Source organism: Schistocerca nitens, chromosome 3 (genome assembly GCF_023898315.1).
Source record: "Schistocerca nitens isolate TAMUIC-IGC-003100 chromosome 3, iqSchNite1.1, whole genome shotgun sequence".
Taxonomy (NCBI): Eukaryota; Metazoa; Arthropoda; class Insecta; order Orthoptera; family Acrididae; genus Schistocerca; species Schistocerca nitens.
In genome coordinates, this window is record NC_064616.1 from 232485607 (window position 1) to 232502799 (window position 17193).

The window sequence follows — 17193 nt, forward strand, 5'->3', positions numbered from 1 at the left end:
GGCTGGTATACTTGATCTACTCCTACACCAGATCTTCTAGATTTCTGAACTTTGGACAACTCTTTTCGGTAAACAGTTCGCAACGAATTTATTTTTTTTATTACTGTATCTCTGTTTGTCGAGACGTCAACTGCCCGCAATTTTTCAATTAGAGCATTGTATGGTGCTGTCTTTTTGTCTCGGTCACTATATTCTTTACTTTAATCAAACATGGGAGGTTTCCACATATTTCAATGAATTCACTAACAAACTCTCGAGAACACTGACGAGTTATCAGCCACTTTAATGCCCTGTGCGCACAAATTCAAACACTAGACAGAGCAAACAGCTGTTTCGGGCCAGATTTGCGGCGATCTCCTGTCCACACGCTCCAACTCGTCTGCGTAGATGTGGTTTGGACCCACAGATTTGAGAGGTTTCGCTCAAACCTCCAACTCCAACTTCCATGTTTGCACACACCTTATTTTGGTGCAAATCTTCTGTCCATACGCAACGATCTTTCTGCGCAGATACTATGTGCGCAGATATTTGCGCAGACAGATCGTTGCGTGTGGACGGGCCCTTAGATTAATCGAAATGGTATGCGCAAAGAGTACCACTGCTCATGTACATAGAGTAGATGTATCTCTACGCTTACTTCGACTCTGGAAACATGTGAGAACTCTGATTGGAAGTTAAGCGCCGCCAATCAGAACCGTTTGTTTAGAGTTTAATGGAGGAATTTGAATTACCGGTTGAAGGAAGGTGAAAAGTGTTGTGTTGTGGTACTGCGTTGTTGTGAGACGAGTCGTGTCGAAGTGTTGTTTGTTGTCAAGCGTTTTGTATACTGGTTTGTTCTCTGTGGTGAAATTACATAATTTTTTCGGATAAAGATGTGAGTATTTCATAGTTATGCGTGACTGGAAAACATTGCAGAAGTATTGTTGATTATTACTTCGTTTCTAATTGCAGAAATTTAGACAGGATGTGGAACAGCAGATGGTTGGTCGTCTTTTTCTTTGAAACTTAACATGCATCATTAGTTTGCAACCCATACTTGTTGCATTTATTTAGTGCAAACACGCGCGAACTATGAATAGCCGGTACATCTGCGTTTACTAAATCCTGTATTCTGCAACAATGGAGAAGCCTATTTTATTGCAAAATAATCAGTGTTGAATAAAAAATCTTTGTTGTTATTTTTACACGAAAACAATAATACGAAACGTAATACCACGTTTATGTGCAAGTTCCTCACTTCGTAATAGAGGTATCTGATAAAATACGTGTGCATGGCCAATGATTTTATGCGGTCGTAGGTAGAATTGTTATATATACCTGTATCGTATTCTAGAAATGTAGCAATTCCATTCCACAGACTGTTCGATCACTGACAGGTTATTAAATTTACTTAATAAGGCAACACGTTCTGCATGTTTGAGGCTTTTTAAAAGTATCTGCTCGATGAAGTAGTAGGCCTATAGCTAAATAATAATCCGTATTTTCCTCATTGTTTGTATAGTGAGCTGGAAATCTCAGTAGTGTCAGCGTACCACGCCCACTTTTCCCTCGCGTCGCAGTATTGATTTTTTGGAAATATGGACGCGTCCGATCCCAACCGTCTGCTTTGTCCCATGACGTCACAAATATAGCGGAAACGACCATAAACCACGATTCCAATATGGCGCATATAAAGTTGGTACGTACACATTATGAGGACGAAAATACATCGAAAAACAAACACACACACACTTTCGACAAAAAGCCTAATGACGCTAATCGGACAAGAGCGGGAAATGGGATGTTTTTGGGTGGGGGCAAACTAAATATAAACAAATTTAGACACCCACCCCCATACAAAACTGACATAACAAAACTCCCCAAATACCACTAAACACAATATCATCTGGAATCGGACACGTCCCTTGATCTATATACTTCAGCAGCAGCTCCCGATCCAATAAATCAGGACCAAACACTTCTCTTGGCCTATATAGCACAAAAACATCTCCCAACACCAATACCGACATACGCAGCCACACATTGGGATCGAACACTTCCCTTGACCTGCGCACTGTTAATTCCTGAACAAAAACAACAAACGATTAATTTTACTAAAATTACCACACGACGTACAGCGTCAACACTAAATTAACCTTCACACAAAACCATTAACTCACTGAAACGAATTCCACTACAAACACAGCTGACACACTTAACAATTCTGGATAATGAGCAAAAGTAAACTGAGCCCATTACACCACACAAACGAAAACCCTGAACATACCATCAGAGAGCACAACATGACGACATCTAGAAACACGCCACACTCACAAACCAAACTCCGCGCCGTCATGATGTCACACACGACAAACCCCTTACGTCACGGGTCAAAGCAGACGCGTGGGATCAGACGCTTCTGTCGACCCGTTTTTTTTTTTTTTTTTTTTTTCTTCCAAATGTTAGTAATGGTACATAATTAGTCATATTATAGAATCATTGCTTTTGTTCTACTAAATGCAGTTTATTCTAGTTGGAGAATCAGGCGGTATTAGGTTACTTTCCACTTTACTGTCAGGGTGCGACAGAAATATATTTCTTATTGGTTAAATGCATTTTCCCCAAGAATAAACGTGATTTTACGTCTCATTAGGTTTGTGAACAACACTGTTTGTGAGAATGATAATGTCCCCTTTTCTTTATATGAAAAGCAAGGAACGGCTGCTTGATACATATTTTCTCTGCGCTTATTTATATGTTATCTTCATATTTATAAAGACATCGTTGACTAACACTGAACAAAATAAGATACCTTGTGAAACAGAGGAACAGTCGAAATAATCGATAATTATGTGAACAAGAAATCGAAACATGTAGCAGGAATCTTGCATATATATTCACTAATCATATTTCAGAATAATGCACTATTGTCATTATTTTTCTGATGTTACCTGCCGAGATGTTCGTTATGAACAGATTCTTTCTCTTTCCAGCTCTCCTCCTATAAATCTTAGGCTCATCATATATTTGGATTCAAGGAACATTATATGTTAGTCACTGTTAACTTCAGTGATAAAACAACTTTCTTGTATGGTAGATTCTTTGCCAATAGGAAGCTTTTCTTGTTGTTGTATGTCGCAGTGTCAGAAACAGAAAGTAATCTGTTTGTGAAAGTACATTCCTCTGATATTGTAGTCATTGTGGGGCTACTGTGTTCTTTTCAAAGAGACACTTGATATTTGTTTAATCTTTTTCATGCATACATTGGGGTCATAGTAACACATTATGAAAGTCTGGCAAGCCGAAGATGGCTATGCCCCATTTCTCTTGTACCACTGAATGATTCTTCTATCCTTTTTCATATTTCTTCAGTTCCCAATATGAGTAGCTACATTGAAATAAATTTTTGTCTTAAAAATGAGTGACAGGACATGTGCGATGCAAAGTAGTAATGTGTAGAGGTGAAATACAGAGTAATATAAAGATGCATGGCTATATGAAAGGTAGATGCTGCTTATAGGAAAATTTGACGAAACGGAAAAAAATTGTAGAAGCTATACAAACATGAAGAGTCCAAATGACAACCCAGTACAAAGAAAAGAAGACCAAGATGTAGAAGGTAATATAAAGGGAAGAAAGTTGAAGAGAGAGTTGTGGGAAATCTAGAGAAAGTGTAAGATGAAAAGATTGGATGGTGTGATATTATGAGTCAGAATGTGACAGAGCACAAGAGGTCCTGAAGTAGCTGACATTCTGTCAGAATTATTAAACACTTTTGGATAAAGAACCATGATAGAACTATTCCACCTGGCATGCAGGATAAAGAAGACGTGTTAATAGATAGGCGTCTTACCAAACCACCCTCTAATAAGTCATCCTTGCAAGATACTAGGTCAGGCTCCCTATAGAAGAAAGAAATGACTGGTAGAATCGATATTGGGGGATCAGTTTGTATTTCAAATAAATCTAGGAATGCTTATTAGCAGTGTTGACTAGAATATGCTCTTTGAAACTATGAACCCAGACTGTAGATAAGAGTCAAATAATATGAAACAGAGGCAATGCTTGAGATGGGAGTGAGACCAGGTTGTAGCCTGCCCTCTGCATTACTCTGTTAGTACTTAGAGAAAGCTATAAATGAAACCAAGGAGAAATTTGGGAAGGTATTGAAGTTCAGAGAGAAGGAAGAAAGCGATAAGGTTTGTCTTCCTAATGACATGGCAATTGTCAGAGATTGCAAAGGACTTGGTAAATCAGTTAGATGTAATGGATAGCATGCATAAGATGAACTTAAACAAAAGTAAAAAAAAATGTTAAAGGGGTGTGACTGAATTAAAGCAAGTGATTCTGAAGGAATTAGATTAGGAAAGGAGCTGCTACAACTAGTTATTGTTCTTACCGTTTTATATAGTTTTACTATTTGGAAAACAACGTCCCGACTACAGCTGAAGTAAAGAGGAAGGAAAGGGAAGGCTGGCAATGGCTATATGATAATGTTAAACATAAAATTAAGTTTTACAAGTATTTTCTAAAAGTGTGTAGTGTTGTGGAAATGAAGTGTGGGCTATATACAGTACAGAGAAGAAGACAGCAGATGATTTTGAAAATATATATTGCAGAAGAATTCTGAATGTTTGATGGATGGATTGGATAATTAATGAAGAGGTACTTAATGAAATATGGCAGGAAACATCATCACGAATTAGTTATTTTTTTGTAATCGATGTCGATCATTATTTATGTGTAGATCACTTCATATGATCATAATAGAGATATCTGGTACAGAAATATTTGCATGTATTCACAGACACTGAAATTATAAATTTGAATGTAAGTGGATATAACTTGTACTATAGAACAAATTGTAATGCCATCTCAAAACAGTTACATTAAAAGTTGTTGTTCTTATAAGTTCACATTAGCAAACTTCAGAGTGCAGTTGTACTAGTGTTTCTGCAACCAGGAAACCAATACCTGAGTTATTCTGTTGTAAAATCAAACCATAAAGACACTGAACTCTCTGTTTTAGATACAGTTGTAATAGTAGATGTTTGATTATAACTAAATGTTCCTTTTTGATGTTGTTCAGTATATTTGTATCCTGCTTATTGCACAGTAGTACAGGTGGTATACAGTGTCTGACCAAAAGTATCTAGACATTAATATGGGATTTGTCCACCCTTTGTCCTTATGGTAGCTTGAACTGTATTGGGGGCACTTTCAATGAGGTGTGGGAGTGGCAGATCAGACCAGACAAGGTAATTATGTTGGATGCTGTGGTCTGGAGTGAAGTCAATATTCAAACCACACCGGACGTTTTCCACTAGGTTCAGGTTGGCCAGGCCAGTCCAGTTCCTTTCAGGAATGTAATTGTCCACGAAACATTTTCTCACAAGTGGTGCTTTGTTAAAGATGCATTGTAATGCTAGTACAATCAATCATCACCGTCGAACTGTTCTTCTACTGTACACAGTGCACAGTACTGTAGAAGGTATTCATATCCTTCTACATTTAACATTTTCTTAAGCACAGTAGTGGTGAACACACCCTAACCACAAAAAACACCCCTCCACCGTATTTCACTGTTGGTAACAGTCTACAGGCATTCACCAAACCCAGACCTTGGCATTGGACTGGCACAGTGTACAGCATGATTCATCACTCCAGATCACTTGTTTGCTGTTACCCAGTGTCCAGTGGCGTCACTCTTCACATCACCTCAGGCATCACTTAGCATTTACTACAGATATGTGTGGCTAACAAGGAGCTGTTCGACCAGTATATCACTTTTTTTTTAAAACTCCCAACACACAGTCAGTGTGACAACTGGACTGCTGGTAGCACATTGGAACTCACCACCGATTTCAGGCGATTTTTTACAACTACTCTCTGCAATTATTGACAGTCCCTGTCCATCAGCACATGAGGTCTGCCTCCTCTTTGGTTTAGCTATGGTTCTTCCTTTGTGTTTCCGTTTCACAACTACATTATCAGCATTCAGCTTGGGCAGCTTTAGAAGGATTTAAATGTCATGCAGTGACTAGTCCATGTTCAAAATTGCTGAGCTCATCGGTCATTCCATGTGAAGTGTCCAAGGGCTCCTAGCTCTACCATCTTCAATTTAGATGAATATTGTACAGTATGTACCTGAGGGCCCTACATGAACGTATGCAAAGTTTCAGGCTCACTTGTAACTTGGTTGAGGTGCTAGAGCCACTTTCGCGAAGACCACTTTTACCGAGACCGAAAAGTCGTGAAGGGATCTTAAAGTCTGGCATTCCACTGTTCTTAATGTAAAAGAGCTAGACTCTTGCTTCTGGGTATAGTGCTACAACATTTTGTGCTCTACACACAAATGATGGAAGTAGAGTTCAGAGAAAAATGCATTTATCGTAATCTCAGTTCAAAGTGGGCAACAAATCATTTTGTGAGAAATACTTTAACGAGGCATAAGTAGTGGAGAAAGTGCACTATGGACCTGGTCTTTTGCCAAACTACTGTCTGTCTGGGTGTTTAGTATATCACAAATTTGGGCCTGGCTTGAATGTTTAGTTGCTGTGCTACCATCCTGTAAATTTGCTAAAAATCATGAATGTATCAAAATATACCCGTGTTCAAAGTCATGTGTCTCAAAATGGACATCTACCAGATTACATTCATTAACACCATTCAACAGAGCACAGTTCATTCTATTAGAAAAACTTATTTACATTTTGATGTCTCTTTGGGTAAGACGCAAAAATTGCGTCTAAACTATTGAATGTTTTTTGTAATTTGAGAAAAATCCTTTGTGTTGGTCCATGGTGGCTATGCCACTACCAATCTCAGTGACTGGTAGCCCCATCGCCAAGGGGCCACACCCAATAGCCATGCAAGGTCAGCCACGGTTGTGTTTCTTTACTGCCGGTTTCCAAGCCTGAAAGTGGGAGTCTAGCAGGTTCTCAAGCTGGAATGTATCTAACAGGTTCCCAAGCCTTCTTTGGGTCTCTTTGTGGTTCCCAACCCATCATGCAGAATTCTTCAGTTGTTAAATGCTTTAACTTTTTTTGTTGATGTCCAAAACTATTGCTTCCAGCAAACTATTTCCGCCCCAACATTGAAGCAACTGGAACTGGTATGACTGCAATTATCTGTTGTTCTGGAATGCAAAATGTCTCTTCGAGATGACCAGTTAAATGATTTAGCAGCTCCACGAGGATGCATGAAATTAATCAAGGAATCTTTTTCTTCACATGAAACTTCACAAAAATTTCCTACCCACCATTTTCCATCATAAATGCAAGTGACATACTGGCCAGACTGTAGTTCAGTAATGGCAACATATTTAGTAGCAACTTCTAACATATCGGTTAACATTTGCTATAAAGGACAATGTATTATTTGGTACTCTATGAATCTGAAGTTGCTTTTCATCAGTTGGCACAAAATGGTGGTGGTCTCTTGTACCAGACACTGTTCATCCATCCTCAAAATGTTTTTCTTCATCAATTTTTGCATATCCAGTAATATCTTTTTTCATATTGATAAATTCAATGCCATGCACGTTTTTTGACAATATCCAAACAGATCAGTTGATGTTAAGATTTGGTTGTCAATTGGGCGCTGAAGGCTAGCTCTTACAGCTAAACCCTTAACTGTGCCCCCCAATTCCATCACATGGTTATTTCCTGTGGCTCGTTCTGAAAAAAATTCCATTCTTCAGTAATGCCAAAATCTCTTTTATGATGGAAAAATTTAGGAAGTTCTTAAAAATTTTTGCACTGTGCTGCAGAACCGGCACTGAAATAATGAATATGCACTGCAACTGTTTTCATGTCGAAGCCAATCACCGATTTTGCTGTAGCTGATGCTTTTTAGGTCTTCATTATCTTTGTGGTAAATGACAGATGGATGTATTGTAGCTTGACTATTTTCTCAGTGGAATCCTTGAACTGTGTCTTGGACAATAAAGGAGTAATTTTCAGCAAAATCCATTAATATAATCAATTTTTGCAGTGTAGTGGTGAGCAGAAAGGGCCAAAAGTTTTGTAACTAATAGTTCAATGAATTCTTCAACTGTCATTTCTCTGGTTTAAAGTGTATCTCTGTCATTGTGAGTCCATTGTTTGAACTGAATTATATCCTCAGGATCAATATCTGCAAAAGCGCTTTCCAAATGTTCCTTTAGAGCTTCTGTTCCTGGACATACTTAACAGCGATGAATCATGCAATCCTTTGTTTCCAAATTACAGACAATTTTGCTCAGTAATATTTTGGCATAATCTGTATCACTTCAGGCAAGGGGGGTTACCTTCATAGTCTCGGATGTTATTGGATTTAGCATATGTTAAAATTCGGGAGTAAGTAAGGAACATGCATTTTCTTGTTTTCTCCAAAAAAAATTCCTGCCCCGAGATACAGGCCTCCAAAGATGATACTGCGAACACCATTTTGAAGATGTGAATTTTGGAAAAAAATTTAAAATGCTGTATCTCTGTAACAGGTCTAGATATTTTGTTAGAGTTTTTTTTTATTTGAAAGATAATTGCTTTGTGATTACTATGGTATCCTCTATTTGGACATATCTGTCAAAGTTCTTTTACTGGCACCTTTTGAATGTTTTTTATAATTTACAGAAAAAATTATTTTTTCAAAAATTCCAATCCAGAAAAGTTGGATTTTTCTTCTGTTCATTAGTACCATGTAGTAATATATTCTCTGTAAAGATGAGCTTCCACTTATAAGTTGGACAGGTTTTACTTCTAATTTTTTTTTTTAAAAGCTTTCAAGGGTAATGTATGTTTTCACTGAAGTTGTTTCTTACTTACAATGTTTATTTCAGTTGTCTTTGTTGCAGTTATTTCTTTTCACTCTCTTTGTTGCAAATGCTTCTTACACTTTGTTGTAGTTCTTGTCAGTTTCTTTGTCGTGGTTGCTCATTGCAGGTTTCTGTATTGTAATTGTTCAGTGCTGATTTGTTTACTGAAGAGGCTTCTAAGAAAACTGAGACCATCCTGTGAGTTCTTTGTTTCAGTGAGGAATTTGCCAGTTGACACAGTTGCAGTGTGTTTTGTGAAAAGGACTGTTTGAAATGTCTTCTGACTGGGGCCACAGGAGAGTGAAGTGTGCTGACTATTTGCATATCTATAAAAGAATGATATATAAGACAAACTAAAAAAAACATTGTTCGGGTTGGGAATAAGTATTCTCATTTGAAGCCTCTGTTTCAAAGTGAAGATGTTTCCAGTGGCGACTTTTGTGTTCTAAATGTTTTGACAGAATAACAGCAATGATAGTATCTGAACAAAGTGAAGCCTCCCACGATACAGATTTTGCATCAATAGAGGGAGGATTAAGTACCCTGAATCAATCAACTATAGAGCTAGGTGTTAGTCCTGTTAAGAAACCGTGGTCAGTGAAGTCGAGTCATAAGCTGTATGCATCAAGAAAGTGCAGAGAAATTACTAAACCTATGGATGAATACACTACAGCAAAACTGACCACACTCTTCAAAAAAGCACTCTTGCATCTATTGCCAGGAATTTTTCACAAATATAAATTCAGCTGGTGTATATTGTGCATTCTGTAGAGAAAAGGTGTATTTTTTATCTATTATTCCAGAGACATTTTGAAAGAAAACAGTTTTGAACTGCATTCCATCAGTATCGAAGTACATGGTAGACAAATCAAAAAATGTGAGGTCTGCAGAAGGAGGCTTTGGAAGACCAGATCCGTATTATGGTCATCCTGTACAAGCAGCTCAAGTTTAATTAGTGCAGTCATTTTATTTGGGAGATAAGCGGGACTGCTCTTGCCAGAGCACCAACAAAAAAGACACTACAACTGTAACAGTTGGAAGTGAAGAGGTACGTGACTCGCAGTAGTAAAGAAACTTTTGCAATTTATAAAAGTAACTATACAACTTCATATATTGGAAGATCAAAATTTTATGCACTACGATCTAAGTGGGCAGTCCACACCCACATAGAGATGTCTGTTTATGTGTGTACTGCGCAAATTTTGAACTTTGTGTGGTGACTTTGAAGAACTTACTGGAGCACATGACATATGACTCCTTGGTTGGGTGTGTGAAGTCTTTAGTAGTTTGTGATGCAAAGCGAGAGAATTGTTTGTTTCAAGAATGTGATGACTGTCCTGGAAAGGGAGGCCTGTCTGTACCTACGCTTGGCCTGGAAGACGTAGCAGATAACTCTGCGAAATTACATATGCTACATGGAAGGAAAATAAACTAATTAAGGAAACTGTTGCCTTTGACAGTTTCATTGATGAACTTGGTAAATGGCCAGTGAAAGCAGTAACACACCAGCATATGTAGAAATTGCGACACATTCCGTAAGTGAAAGGGTGTGTACAGGCTGAGGAACTATGTTCAGTGCTTCGCTTTCATTTTCTACATCTACATTCATACTCCGCAAGCCACCTGACGGTGTGTGGCGGAGGGTACCTTGAGTACCTCTATCAGTTCTCCCTTCTATTCCAGTCTCGTATTGTTCGTGGAAAGAAGGATTGTCGGTATGCCTCTGTGTGGGCTCTAATTGCTCTGATTTTATCCTCATAGTCTCTTCACGAGATATACGTAGGAGGGAGGAATATACTGCTTGACTCCTCGGTGAAGGTGTGTTCTCGAAACTTCAACAAAAGCCCGTATCGAGCTACTGAGTGTCTCTCCTGCACAGTCTTCCACTAGAGTTTATCTGTCATCTCCGTAATGCTTTCGCGATTACTAAATGATCCTGTAACGAAGCGCGCTGCTCTCCGTTGGATCTTCTCTATCTCTTCTATCAACCCTATCTGGTACGGATCCCACACTGCTGAGCAGTATTCAAGCAGTGGGCGAACAAGCGTACTGTAACCTACTTCCTTTGTTTTCGGATTGCGTTTCCTTAGGAGTCTTCCATTGAATCTCAGTCTGGCATCTGCTTTACCGACGATCAACTTTATATGATCATTCCATTTTAAATCACTCCTAATGCGTACTCCCAGATTTTGCTGAGAAATGGTCTGCAATTCTCCCACAGGAAGTACAAGAGTATCATTGGAGTACTGACCAGGTTTCAATTTTTACAGGGGTGACATATTTTCAAAACAAGAGCATAAGTGATGCCACAGGACATGACTCAGCACATGCTTTGCTAGCAATGCGCAAATTTCTTGAACTGCAAAAAGGAGCAGAGATCATCATTATTTCTAATGGTGGTACTGGTCACGGGAAGGGGCCTCGTGATGGTGTAGGAGGCCTGCTAGACCAAATACACCCGTGATTCAGAATGCCGAGGATTTTACGAGGGTCGTGAAATCTTACACATCCACATTCTTTTCCTGAAAGAGGAAATCGAATAAATCCGTGACCAGAAAAAAGAATAATAGTCCAAACAAACTACTCCTGGGAAAGGAATTCAGAAGACACATTTTTGTAATCAACGTAATGGGCGAACTCATGTTGCATGCACTTTAAAGAACAAGAAAGAAGAAATTTCGTGTTTTCGGCCAGCACCTCGGAAACAGCAGAATAATATTCAGATTCACAACCTGAGAAGGGGGATGTTTGTGGGGTGTGTGTATCACTGTGACTGGTGGATTGTAGAGATTATAGACACCAGTTATGAGTTAAACGAAATTTTAGTGAACTTTATGCTACCACATGGACCAGCTGCTGGATATAGGTTTCCAGCTGAAGGACAGCTACAATGCCATTAGTGTTCACTTCCTATTCACAATGGTGTGAAGATTGTAAGTGCTCCAGTTCAACAGGAAGGTATCACTCTATGTCAAAGGAAGATACTGAAGCTGGAACACATTTTTAGTTCATTGCCTGGCTAGTTTCAGTATATAACAGAGTGCACAGAAGTTGTATTAATTGAAAGGTCTTTGCACCTTTCACATATATTTTGGAACCATTTAAAATGCTTGAAAAATGAGTCTCTTACTCATCTTTCAAAACTAAAATTATGTTAAATAAGGCTAGATTTTGATTTTTATGAGCCTGCCATGCTTTAATTTGGTAATAAAAACAGGTTTTATGTATCGCAAAAATTTCAGTTGTTTGTAAAACATCTTCAACCTAAACGTGGAAGCTCTCCTTTTCAGGGAATGTAGAACTATATGGTACTAATCAACAGAAAAAATATTAAAATTTTATGGATTGACATTTTTGAAAAAAATAATTTTTTCTCATAAATTAAAAAAAAGTTTATAATGCTGTAGTACAAGAACTGCGACAGATAAGTCCAAATGGAGCATTTCTTTGTAATCGTAAAGCAGTTAGTTTTCAAATAAAAAAAAAAAACACCAACAAAATATCTAGAACTGTCCCGTAGATACAGCATTTTAAAATTTTTTTCAAAATTCGCGTCTTCAAAATGGTATGTGCAGTGTCATCTTTGGAGGACTGTATCTCGGAGCAGAATTTTTTTTGGAGAAAACAAAAAAATGCATGTTCCTTACTTAGTTCTTCATTTTAACATATGCTAATTTCAATAACATCCCAGACTATGAAGGTAAGATTTTTTCCTAGCCTGCCTGAATTGATATGGACTATGCCTTTTTTAATCTTCTTTTATTAGGCTATGTACCAACATTAGTTTCAGATTTTGATGTATTGTGCAGACACAAACTGAACGTGAACCAGCTGTGCCTACGGTCACACACCACTTTGGCCTTTATTCACAAAATTTGGAAAATCCAGTTTCCGGATCATTTTTATTGTGGTACACAACAAACATTTCCTTTAAGTTACTCAGTAATAAGTATTTTGGTTTTTGTACCTTTTCTCCACCAATCTGAACAGTATTACAGTCTTTTTTTCCTGGACAAATCCGACTAAACTCTTCATCATGAAAATGTTCCATGACTATTGCCTTCACAGCCTCAGAAAGCTTTTCCCCATATTTACCTTTGGGCTGTGCCAATATTCCCTCTTCAGCTTTTAACTTTCCAACCTTTCTTACCATTCTTTCTGAAACACAAAATTCTTCCAAAGTCTTTTTGATAGACCAGCTTTGGGGAACTGAGGTCAAAATTTGAATTTTCTTATTATGATTTGATATATGTAATTTGTCTTCAATTCTTGGATCAGCTGACTGTAATCTGAACAAGTCACACATTTGCGTGCTTGTGGGTGGTTGCTCCAGTTCACTGGGATCAAGTCATCCCACTTCTGCACTTTTCTTAATAATTGCACCTTTACTTGATGTATTTTGCAGTTTGTAAACCCTTTCGGATCCCTTGCACCAATTCATTGAAATTTTAATTGTGATATTCCTACAGCTGTTAAACTTGTATTCAAATTGTGAGCAACATTAGTCTCATCATTTTCATCTGACTGAGATGAAACTTCCATTTGTGAATATCTCAGTGTATCTGATTCTTTTCTACTGGAAGGGCACATTTTTTTGCCCTGGTTTAATATCAGAGATAGTTATCCTTTCTACTAGGCCAGCTGTTTCTATGTTGATTGAGCGCAAACTTTTTCGTGCAGTATTGTTTTTCTTACCAGATGGGTTGCAGCCTGATCTTTGCAAAAATTCAAATCTTTGTAGGAGTAAAGCTTCATGGTGGAAGCATAGTTGAGCATTTTCAGTAAAGTGTAATCCACTCCGTCTAGTAAGTAATTCTTTTTCTTCTAAGGAAAGTTCCTTTACAGCTTTTAGTCCTTTTAAGGCTCTGTACGTCATTAAATGGCATGGGGAGTCAGTATTTCCGAAACTGTATACATTAACTTGACCTTGTTTTTCCATTTTAGCAGTAACTTGATATGCTTCAGGCACCAAAAACAAATTGTCAAGTCCTAAATAGAGAAAAGAAATAAAATTAATAAGCTTCATGCAAGTGATGATCATTTGCACTTACTACATAGACTTGTTGAGCTCTGTCTCAATAATGCATTTGTCCAAGACACACTGGCTGCATCCTACATCTTATGGTCTGGGGTGTGATAAGCTGCAACTCATGATCACCTGTGGTGCTTCTGGAGGGGATGCTAACCAGCACTCAATACATGAGTGTTAGACCCATTCTTTTGCCATTCTTGTAATAGGAGGCTTATGTATTGTTCCAATAGGATAATGAATGCCCACACACTGCCCATGAAACTCAACGTGCTGTGCAAGGTGTGCAGCAGCTTCCCTGGCCAGCACGATCTTTGGACTTGTCTCTATTCGAGGATGTGTGGGATATGGTTAACAAGAAGTGACTCATGCAACTCACAAACCAAGAGAACTATTTGGGAATAGTATTCACCATCTGTATGATTGACTGGATGCCAGTCAGTGCTTGCCTTCCTGTCCGTGGAGGCAACACTACATACCAATATGGGTGTTTCAACATCAGTCAGTACCGAATTGGAAACCTCTGGAAGGGGGGTACCTTTTTTGACAGTGTAGGTTATGAACAATAGTAGACCTTAGACTGATCTTTGGGGAACTGCACAAGGGATTTCTCCTCAGTCAGAATAATGTCCGTAGACTATATTGGTTGAATTATTAAGAACAACTTTCTGGATTCTTTTGATTAGATGTGATATAATCCTTTGATTGGCTATACTGTCAGTCCCATGAAACTTCAGTTTATGTAGGAGCTGCACCAAAGAAAACATTATCAATTAGTATGAAGGCTTTCACGACCGGATGACATATCTTCTGGTAAACCTTCCGGGATGTAAGGTCGTGGTCCATGAAACTCTTCAGCTCCTAACGTTTCGTCCCGAGCTGCGCTGGACATCTTCAGAGGGGTGTTTCTCCTCTGGTGAGTCTTGCCGACTGACGGGTCGGACGTCTGAGAGCGACTTATATATCGTACAAAGTGGGCGTGACCAGAGTTACACGTGATATGCAGAGATAATCTTTGTCAGAGATAAAACTTAACTATCGATCGTAATCTCGTCACGGATAAAACTGTCTAGCAATTCTGTAGTGCTCCAGTTTACCATGGAGAGAGAAAATGATAACAAAATACCGTTTTTGGATGTTTTAGTTATGAGACAGACAGATGGAAGATTGAAACAACAGATTTTTAGAAAAATAACGCACACAGACAAATACTTACATAAAAACTCTAACCACCATCCACAACAAAAGAGAGGTGTGATTAAAAGTCTCGTTGACAGAGCCAGACAGATTTGCACGCCGGAGTATCTAGACATCGAATTAAAACATCTGAAGCACGCTTTTGAGAAAAATGGCTATTCAAAGAAAGAAGTAAGCAGAAGTCTGCACCCAAACAACAAAAAGCCTAAGGACAAGCCCGAAAAACGATGGAAGAATACAGTCTCTCTCCCTTTTATAAAGAAAGTAACGGATCAGATTGGAAAGATTTTAAGTAAACATTATATTAGACCTGTTTTTAGACCAACGAAGAAAATTTGTCATGTTCTCCGGTGTGTAAAAGATAAACGCGCTCCTCTATCAGCCAGTGGCGTATATAAAATTCCGTGTACATGTGGTAGAGTTTATATTGGAACAACAAAAAGAAGCGTAAATACACGGTTAAAAGAACACAAAAGTCTTTGACGATTAGGAAAAACAGATAAATCGGCTGTAGCAGAACACACTTTTCAGTCAGGAAATCATCAAGTGAGGTTTTCCGAAACAAAAATTCTATCTACGACGACGAACTATTACCCACGGCTTTGTAGAGAAGCAATTGAAATATATAAACATAGGGATAATTTTAATCGGAAAGAAGAGATCATGAAACTTAGAGATATTTGGACAGTAGCACTACAGAATTGCTAGACAGTTTTATCCGTGACGAGATTACGATTGATAGTTAAGTTTTATCTCTTACAAAGATTATCTCTGCATATCACGTGTAACTCTGGTCATGCCCACTTTCTACGATATATAAGTCGCTCTCAGACGTCCGACCCGTCAGTCGGCAAGACTCACCGGAGGAGAAACACCCCTCTGAAGATGTCCAGCGCAGCTCTGGACGAAACGTTAGGAGCTGAAGAGTTTCATGGACCACACGACCTTACATCCCGGAAGGTTTACCAGAAGATATTATCAATTAGGATCTTACTGTATTCATCCACTCATGTTGGGAAGTTAATTACTGAGATCAAATTGTAAGATACAAATAAGGTTTCCGGATCATTTTTCCTATCAGACTCCCTTAGGACATCTACATTGAAGCCACCACAGACTATTAACTGCTTGTTGCTGTCTGATGAGTTGTGTAGTAAGGAATCCAGATTCTTCATAAATGTTCAAAATTTTCCAGTATGGATCTATATATATTGTTACAATGAAAAGTTAACTTTTTTTAGTATTAATTCACAAGTGCGCACACTTGTGTGTGCTGATCACTACAAAATTCACTTGTCTCAATGTTTTTGAACTTGTGTTATGTCTTAATATATGTAACAACTCCTCCTAGTTCTGCACGAGAAAGCTGCTAGAGAGTAATCTTTTATATGTAACTTATCTAACCCTGTGGTTATGTGGTGTTCAGACAGGCACAGGATGTCTATCTTTCCAGAGCTCTCTAAATTTTCCAAACAGATCTGTTCTACCCTATTACCCAGTTTAGATGTAATAACTAACCTTTCTTTTCTGTGCAGTCTTAAGTATATTGTTCTTCTGTTATTTTGACTTCTTTCAAAACAGGTTGCCTGAATCATGATTTTAAACCAAAGAAAAGGTGCCTCTCACATCAGTAACCACAGGGATCTTGCTTTGTGTGATGGTTGTCCCTGTATATTATCTGCAAGAAGCTCAACCAGCTTATCTTTCACTCTCGTATGATTAATATACCCCCTTCTCCCAGTTGCATCAGTCGCCACTGCATTTATGATATTTCATTTCAGTCGGCAGTATCTTGCTCAACTCAGTCTCCACACACAGCAGTGTTAATGTAGAACTAGCCATGGCACTGTATGACCTCTAAAAAACTCTCATTTGTGTGTATACTTGCTACTTCTAGTTCATCAATGTAACCCTTAATGCTGTAATTACTGTACTTAGACAGGCTGTTCCCTGCCCCACCTACTACTGTAACCTGATCCTGTTTGCAAAATCTTTGCACAAATCCCCTATATCCTCAGTCACTTGCCTAAGACTAGCACTTGGCTTCCCAATGCTTGTGACGTGGTACATGGTTCCTAATTCATCTTGCGCCACTGAGCCTACACCCATCTCTTGGCTACTACTTAGCAGCAAGACTCTTTTAGAGAGAGAGAGAGAGAGAGAGAGAGAGAGAGAGAGAGAGAGAATGAAT

The 17193-nt window shown here is 38.4% G+C and overlaps 1 protein-coding gene across 11 annotated transcripts in view; it reads left to right on the plus strand.

Annotated features, from left to right (window-relative positions):
* Positions 1–680: 680 nt before the first annotated feature.
* The window catches only part of LOC126248194 (delta(14)-sterol reductase LBR-like), a 382264-nt gene continuing 365751 nt past the window's right edge, over positions 681–17193 (plus strand). For 6 of the 11 annotated variants that reach the window (XM_049948986.1, XM_049948985.1, XM_049948987.1 and 3 more), the window contains exon 1: positions 682–874. The gene's annotated coding sequence lies outside the window, so the exon portion shown is untranslated. Of the gene's footprint in view, positions 875–17193 lie in introns of all 11 variants that reach the window. The other 5 variants (XM_049948977.1, XM_049948978.1, XM_049948976.1 and 2 more) reach the window with 2 other exon arrangements.